The sequence below is a fragment of the Emydura macquarii genome, unplaced genomic scaffold (assembly GCF_026122565.2).
Source record: "Emydura macquarii macquarii isolate MOO-44397 ecotype Brisbane River unplaced genomic scaffold, CSIRO-AGI_Emac_v2 contig_2220, whole genome shotgun sequence".
NCBI classification, from domain to species: Eukaryota; Metazoa; Chordata; order Testudines; family Chelidae; genus Emydura; species Emydura macquarii.
Genome location: NW_027132357.1, coordinates 29,833 through 37,903, shown reverse-complemented (window position 1 = coordinate 37,903; position 8,071 = coordinate 29,833). Strand labels below are relative to the sequence as shown.

Sequence of the window (8,071 nt, the reverse complement as noted above, 5' to 3'; positions counted from 1 at the left end):
CGTGTTTCTAGAACGAACTACAACGGACCGGTCTTTAATTTCCATCCAGGCTGGAACTCCGCGCTCGCCGGCGCCCAAATCCCTTCCGTCCCCTTGAACAGCGCAGCGCCAGTGACTGGGGAGGCGGTGACAGCGGTCCCGACACACACTGCACCCGCCACTTCGGGGATTGTTACCTCTCCAGTGAGTGCCCCAGACCGACCCTCCCCAGTCACGGACCCAACCTTCGCACGGGCACGGCCGACGGAGATCACGGCCCTACTACCCCGTAACTGGATGATAACACAGTTATATCCAAACTCCCTCACCGGGCAACTGTGCTCACATAAGGCTGCTGTTTCTCCACCTTTACACCCAAAATTACAGTCCTGCCCGACAAATGTACACAAACACCCAGCCAGGGATGATCTGACTCCACCTTCACCACAGGTGCAAGTAACTCACCGCACTCAGGGAAGGAGTTTGGGGCCTTTATAAGAAGGGCGATATGCAATCAAAGGGAGTTTCCTCTTTAAATCCGTGCGTCTCTCTGACCAGGCTGCAGCCAGAGACAATCCGCAGCCCCTGGCTCTGTGCAGTTACCAGCCAACCCCCACAGAGCACTTTCCTCTCCAACTCCAGGCAAAATGGGACTTTGGTTCGCAATTGTTCTCACGGCAGCAGCTCTGGAAGGTATTTTCTTCACCTGATTAAATGGCAGAACCAGGGCACTATACAATCATTGCTGTTTGTATACCATTATCTGTGCCATGCCTTTATTTGCAGGTGTCCGCTCCCAGGTGCTGGTGAAGTCTGGAGGGGATGTGAAAAAGCCCGGAGACTCTCCGCACCTCTCCTGCAAAGCCTCCGGCTTCACCTTCAGCAGCTACTGGATGGACTGGGTCCGACAGGCTCCCGGAAAAGGGCTGGACTGGGTGGCTCAGATTAACGAGGGTGGATCGAGCCAGTGGTATTCCCCGGCTGTCCAAGGGCGATTCACCATCTCCAGGGATAACTCCAAAAGCGAGCTCTATCTGCAGATGACCGGCCTGAAGGCTGAAGACACCGCCCGCTATTACTGTGCGAGAGACACAGTGAGCGGAAAGCAGCTGCTGCTGGTACAAAAACCAGAGCCGCGGAACTTCTTGCGTCGGGCGCCTGGCGGCAGCAGGACACCAGCCAAACACTCCTGTGCTGGGTAAAAGGCGGGGAAGGACCGGCAGGATGGAAAACTCTGACATCGCAGATTAACTCAATGCCCTGCATGCCTCCCTATTTATACATTCAGATCCGGGTGCAAGGCCCCTCAAAATACCTTTGGAAATGCCATCAGTATTTAAGAAGCGACCTTCTTTCTAGCTACACATTTAGGCATTTCTTTTGCCCCCGTCAACAATCAGTGAGCAATAATTCAAGTGCAATAAGTGATTAGCAATTGGCTATTTAAGCAAAGAACAATTATATGTTATCCATAACAAGTCACAAACCTGGGATCTTCAGAAAGACTAAGAAACCCCCCGTCTATAATTTGGAACTGCCACAGACTGGGAAGCGAGGGGCTAGGCAGCAGCTCTGCAGAAAAGGACCTGGGGGTTACAGGGGATAAGAAGCTGGATATGAGTCAGCAGTGTGCCCTGGTTGCCAAGAAGGCTAACAGCATATTGGGCTGCATTAGTAGGAGCATTGCCAGCAGATGGAGGGAAGTGATTATTCCCCTCTATTCGGCTCTGGTGAGGCCCCATTTGGAGTATTGTGTCCAGTTTTGGGCCCCCCACTACAAAAAGGATGTGAAGAAGTTAGAGAGAGTCCAGAGGAGGACAACAAAAATGATTAGGGGGCTGGAACACAGGACTTACGGGGAGAAGCTGAGGGAACTAGGCTTGTTTAGTCTGCAGAAGAGAAGAATGAGGGGGGATTTGATAGCAGCCTTTAACTACCTGAAAGGGGGTTCCAGGGAGGATGGGGCTAGGCTGTTCTCGGTGGTGGCAGATGACAGAACAAGGAGCAATGGTCTCAAGTTGCAATGAGGGAGGTCGAGGTTGGAGATTAGGAAAAATTTTCTGAGGGTGGTGAAGCACTGGAATGGGTTACCTAGGGAGGCAGTGGAATCTCCATCCTTAGAGGTTTTTAGGGCCTGGCGTGACAAAGCCCTGACTGGGATGATTTAGGTGGGGTTGGTCCTGCTTTGAGAGGGGGTTGGATTAGATGGTCTCTCAGGGTCCCTTCCAATCCTCATCTTCTACGATTCTATGGTCAGTTAAAGTAGGAGGCACACTAGAAAAGTTGTCCTCTTATCACAACGTTAAAGACATCTCGAGTGCAAAGATCCCACAATCAATGGTGCAATGCTTCGACTTTCAGGGACCCACGAGGACAGAGGCACTTCTTCCCAGCTGAACTGGAGATCGGTTTCTTATTCCCCTATTCTTTCGGAAAACCCTACCCTACCACAAGCCTCACCTCAGTTTTATTTTCAGCTCTCCCATCACTACAAACAAACTGAACCGCACTCTCCTCTCAGCCTCCGAGAGATTCTGATACGCATCGCCCCTCGTATTCTAGCCAGTTTCTCTCATCCCAGATTCAAAAGTCCATGGAGGACAACAGGGGTCTTCGCAGTCACTTCACAACGCTTTAGATCAGAGAAGGATGCCTAGAGATTCGAGATGGCTTTATGTCTCCCTTAGGCAAGAGCGTAATCAGCGTCACACCGCCCAGTGCTCGGCGCTGCACAAACAAACCGCCAGGAACAGTCTGGCTCCCTCTCTGAGTCCTACAGCTAGCAAGTCAGTCTATTAAGGGAAAGTCTCTCTGTGTCTCTGATAAAACAGGGGCTATGCAAATGAGGGCGAGAGTTTCCTGTTTAAATCTGTCTCTCCCTCTGCCCAGTCTGCACCGGCAGAGACAAGCCGCAGCCCTTTGTGTCTGTGCACTGACCAGCCAGTCCCCGCCCCCGAGAATTGTCCCTTCAACATGAAACTTTGGCTCCATTTCGCTTTGCTGGTAGCGGCTTTGGAAGGTATTTCTCTTCCTAGAAACACATCTCAGAGTCAGCAGGCGTGCTGCTCTTCATGTGATTCCTAATTGTGACTTTATTCCCAGGGGCCCGCTGCGAGGTCCAGCTGGTGGAGTCCGGAGGGGATGTGAAAAAGCCTGGGGAGTCTCTCCGCCTCTCCTGCAAAGCCTCCGGCTTCACCTTCAGCGACTATCAGATGTGCTGGGTCCGACAGGCACCCGGGAAAGGGCTGGAGTGGGTGGCTACGGTCAGCAAACCAACTGGATCCAGCCAATGGTATTCCCCGGCTGTTGAAGGGCGATTCACCATCTCCCGGGACAACTCCCTCAGCTCGGCTTATCTGCAAATGTCTGGCCCGAAACTCGAGGACACCGCTGTGGGAGTGTATTATCTATACACTGACCTGATGGCTACTTAAGTGGAAAGTTACAGCAGGCCTGGTGGTGGACACCGGGTCAAGTGAGGCTGCCTACAGGGAGCTGGAAGGTGGCCACTTTCACTCAGGCGCCTCACTGGCGGCGAGTTCCGCGGACTTGGCCGCCATCCACTAGATAGTAGAAAGTATCCAAGGTCGTAAACAAGAGAGTTATGTAAGCTAAGAAGCTACCAATAATATGTAAGCTGTTCCCATGCTAAGTGTGTGAAATTATATAATAGCCAATCAGCAATTGTGTGACCATTGTATGCAAAGATGATAAAAAGGTATATAAGCTGGAGAACAAGATGGAATAAACGATTCTGCTTGCAATCATATTGGTTGTTGTGCTTTATCCGTCCCGCATCCTCTGCCATCAGCAGTGGAATCCTCCCTCGTCCTCTGCTATCAGCATTGGAACCCGACACACCGCCCGCTATTACTGCGCTAGACACAGTGACAGAAAACCCACCAGTTCTGGTGCAAAAACCCCGCTGTGCCGTCTCCCTTCTCCCGTGAGCCGCCGGGAACAGATGCAGCCCTGGGCCCTGGCGTGAGACGGCGTCAGGGCGAATTTAAAAACCTGCCACGAGTTTTTAACCCTGTAATTCCCCGGCCATGTCACTTCTCCCTTCAGGACGGGCTGCGTACCTGAACTGCTCCATTCCCGGGCAAACTAAAACCAGCTACAGCTGGAGACAGGGGGTTTTCAAAGGGGACCCAGGAGTTAAGGCAACCCCAGCCATCTGGAAATCCTCCCCCTAGGCTTGTGATGGGGGGAGTTTAGTGTGTAGTCCACACTCTACAGTCACCACGGACAATTATTTACATAGAGGTAAATGTAACCCACCTGCAGGCTTCCCCCACCCCCGAATCTGCCCAGTGCTGGCCCCGGGGTCACTGGGCGAGTCATGGGACTAACAGACCACTAGAGTTGACTGGAAAAGCACAGAGAGATAGACCCCCCGCACAAGTAGATGCTGATCCTAGCAGGCTGGGACTTGGAGTCAAGGTCACCTGGAGTCATTGGGCTCCCGGCAGGAATTGAGGGGTCAGGAGTCCCTGGGGTCAGACAGAGCTGGGCCTGTTGGCGGCGGCTGCCCTGCGCGCTTCATTTTCCTGTAGAGTCCATGTGGGTGACCTGCCAGAGCATCTGTCACTGGCACGGCCAGCAAGGCCTTTCTCCGACCCCACAGCCAACGCCTTCTCTTGCCCACAGTGCAGGTCCAGACTTTTGAAGGTGACGTTGATCATCAAGGGGGGGGGGGGGGGGCGCCTTAACTCATGGGACGGTTTAGTTGGGGTTGGTCCTGCTTTGAGCAGGGGGTTGGACTAGACACCTCCTGAGGTCCAGCCCAACCCTCATCTTCTATGGTTCATTACATTCCCACTGCATAATGAAATTGGCGGGAAATTTAGTGACCGCGCTAGGGATTTTCAAACAAAACCTAGTGAAGTTTGGTGCCAAATTCCTGTTGGGAGCCAACCTACTCCAGGAGACCTTGACTCAAAGTCCCTGCCTATGCCTATGGTGCAAATACAGACTTAGAAAGAGAAATCAGTTTTCACAAACCACTGCCCCCCCATTCAAAGAGATCATCATCTTCATCTCCTTCATTCTCTAGCCATAGACTTATCTCTAAAGGTCTGATCCAAAACCCACTGAAACCAGTCGGGGTCTCTTTCTAGGAGTATAGGAGTCTTTGGAATCATGCTAGGAATAGGAGCTCTCTAAAGGAGATTGTTAATTTCTCTATTAGACAAACTATACTCAGGATCCCACTCTGCTGTGCGGGGCGCTGTACAAATATTCTGCCTCTTTCTGACTCCCAGAGCAAATCTGTCAGTTTACACCATGAAGAGAAAGAGTTTGACCCTTATAAGGCAGACGATATGCAAATAGGGGTGACAGTTTCCTGTATAAATCGGTCTCTCTCTGCCCAGGCTGCACTGAGAGAGACCATCTCCAACCCCGTCTGTGCAGTTACCAGCCAACCTCCCCCTGAGAACTTCCCTTCCCACACTTGGGAAAATGAGATTTTGGCTCCATTTCGTTCTCGTTGTAGCTGCTTTGGAAGGTATTTTCCAACCTAAACGCCCCACACAGCAGCTCAATATCGTACATTCGCTGTGTCGATACTAATATTTCTATCGCGTCTTTGTTCCCAGGTGTCCGCTCCCAGGTGCAACTGGTGGAGTCCGGAGGGGATGAGAAAAAGCCCGGAGACTCTCTCCGCCTCTCCTGCAAAGGCTCCGGCTTCACCTTGCCGGCTACAGTCTGCACTGGGTCCGCCAGGCTCCCGGGAAGGGGCCGGAGTGGGTCTCACGTATTTTCGACGACGGCAGTGCTGTGAACTACGCCGACACAGCGAAAGGGCGAGTCACCATCTCCAGGGATAGACCAAGTTCTTGGCGTTATCTGCAGATGAGCAGCCTGAGGCCGGAGGACACGGGCCGCTATTACTGTGCGAGAGACACAGTGAGAAGAAACTCCTACAAAAACCCAGTGTGCAGGATTCCCCTTCTCCCGTGCGGGGGCAGCACTTCCACACACTCCGCAGCTCTGCGGACAGGCAGGAGAACTGGCCTGGGGAGTGGGGGGAACAAAGATCCGATCTCGGGTTTTAACCCTGCAGTTGCTGCCAATGTCCCCCCTTGCAGCACAAAATCCCGCGGGGCCGGGGCTGCAGAGCTTCACTCGGCTGCTGAATAAATCCCAGGCCCTCACCTGCGGGACAGGGCGCAGGGCTGCGATTTTCAAAGCAGCGCCCTGATTTTAAGTCACCCCAACTCCCCTCTGAAAATCACAGCCCAGACTCTCAGCGGGTGTCAATGGGCGGAGCCAGGGATCCAGCCCATAATACTCTGCCACAATGAACTATAGTAACCATGGAGCTAAAGGAACCCACCTTCACCTACCGAGCCTTGGCACCCCCACAAGGCCAGCCAGGTGAGCGGGGTTCTAGATCCAAGCCCAGCAGGGTTCTCCGGAGGCGCTTCGGCGGAAGCAGAGCCCCGCTGGCGATGGGCTGGGGCCTCCAGGGTTAGACCGCGTAGGGATGGGGGAACAGCCTGGCGTCTTCAGAAAGCAAGGATCTGGGGCAGGACCAAAGGGTGAGGGTCTCTTAAACCCAGCCCGGATTCAAATCCCTTTTCAGTCTTATTGTTCCAGGAAAGGAAAGGATCCTGCTCTCTGATTCCCATCCCCCAGAACAAAGGTTCAGATAATTCAGGAAAGAAGTTGGTCTCCTTTCTCAGGAGAAGGCTGTGCAACCGCGGCTGTTTCCTGTTTATATCCGTCTCTCTCTCTCTGTCTCTGCACCCGAGAGACAATCCCCAGCCCCCCGTGTCTGTGCAATTACCAGCCAGTCCCTCTGAGCACCTCCCCTCCCCCTTCAACACCAGGGAAAATGGCCCTTCCCTTCCAGTCTCCTTCCAGAGCTGCCAAAAAAACAAATAAACGGGATACGGGCTCCCCCTCGACGCACTGGACAGACAAGACAATGCTACGTTCTCGCCCTGGGCCTGGATTCACAGAGGTGCCCAGGTTAGGAAGATCAGTCTGGCACTGTCTCTCTCTCAGGCGCCTAGACAATCCAAGGAACAATGTATTACCGTCCGCAAAGCCTGAGATTGGCACCTGAACTCCTGGAGAAACAGGCAGCTAAGAACAGGATTCACAAAAGCCAGCACACTAGGCAGGGGCCGTCGAAGCTCACCAGTGGGAAACGCACAGAAGAGCTTTGTCCTGAACCCCCTTCCTCTGCCAGAAATAGGCACTTCAGTCTGGGCGGCAGGATACACGTCACCCTGCTTGCAATTCCTGAATGGGAAAGGAATCTCCCCCTGCTGCCAGGCATCTGACCTGCCCCTGCCTTTCTGCTGAGGCTGGCACCATGCATCACACAAAACAGTCAGACAAGCAGGAGATGGTGGCACCCACCTTATGACTTTTAGCCCAGGGGTTAGAACCCCTAAGCCGAGATGTGAGAAAACAGAGTTCACCCCCTCCCCCCACACCTTCTGCTTGATAAAGAGAAAGGATTTGAACAGGGATCTGCTACTCACAGGCCAATACGCTAAGCACTGCCTTATGGGGTACGCTGAGGTGGGTCTCCCTCCGTCTCTTGTGTTGAAGATGTTTCACTGTGGATAAATAATGAAAGCGGGATCGATGTGAGAACTGGACTCTGGGTCCCCTCTCTCCTCTGGTGGTGCCCTAACCGCCAGGCAACCCAGTGTGGCGAGGGCAGCCTGTTCTGCGGGTGCTGTGTCCTTCTCACCTATGCAGCTGGGTGGGAGTGTGTGTGTGTGGTCGGGCTCAGTCCCACCCTCTACCCCAGACCCAGACCCAGGGACCCTGTGAGGAGCAGCCTCAAACTGCTTAGTCCATGAACTACCACCTTCCCTAGGACACCTCTCCTTGGCCCCACTGCTTGTGGTTGCTTCCTAGAAAGGGGCGGGGGGGGGGTCCTCCCTCAGGCCTCTCTGCCTAGGGATCCCTGGATATGCCCAGACAGGCTTCCCCTTGACTCTGGTACCTTTTTGGGTTGTGGTAACAATTGCTCCAAGCTGCAGTACAGAGCAACTCCTTCTCTTATCTCCCTTTCAGCTTCTAGCAGCTGCTTGGTCGGGAGGCTTTTAACTGCTGGGACCAGCTC

General features: G+C 53.4%; 1 long non-coding RNA gene across 1 annotated transcript; it reads right to left on the bottom strand.

Annotated features, from left to right (window-relative positions):
- Positions 1 to 1,038: 1,038 nt before the first annotated feature.
- Positions 1,039 to 8,014, bottom strand: LOC137161009 (uncharacterized). The gene is made up of 3 exons (XR_010922026.1): positions 7,952 to 8,014; positions 7,479 to 7,556; positions 1,039 to 1,057 (listed from the first exon to the last, which is right to left on the bottom strand). It is a non-coding gene; the product is annotated as an uncharacterized lncRNA (long non-coding RNA).
- Between the last annotated feature and the right edge of the window lie 57 nt (positions 8,015 to 8,071).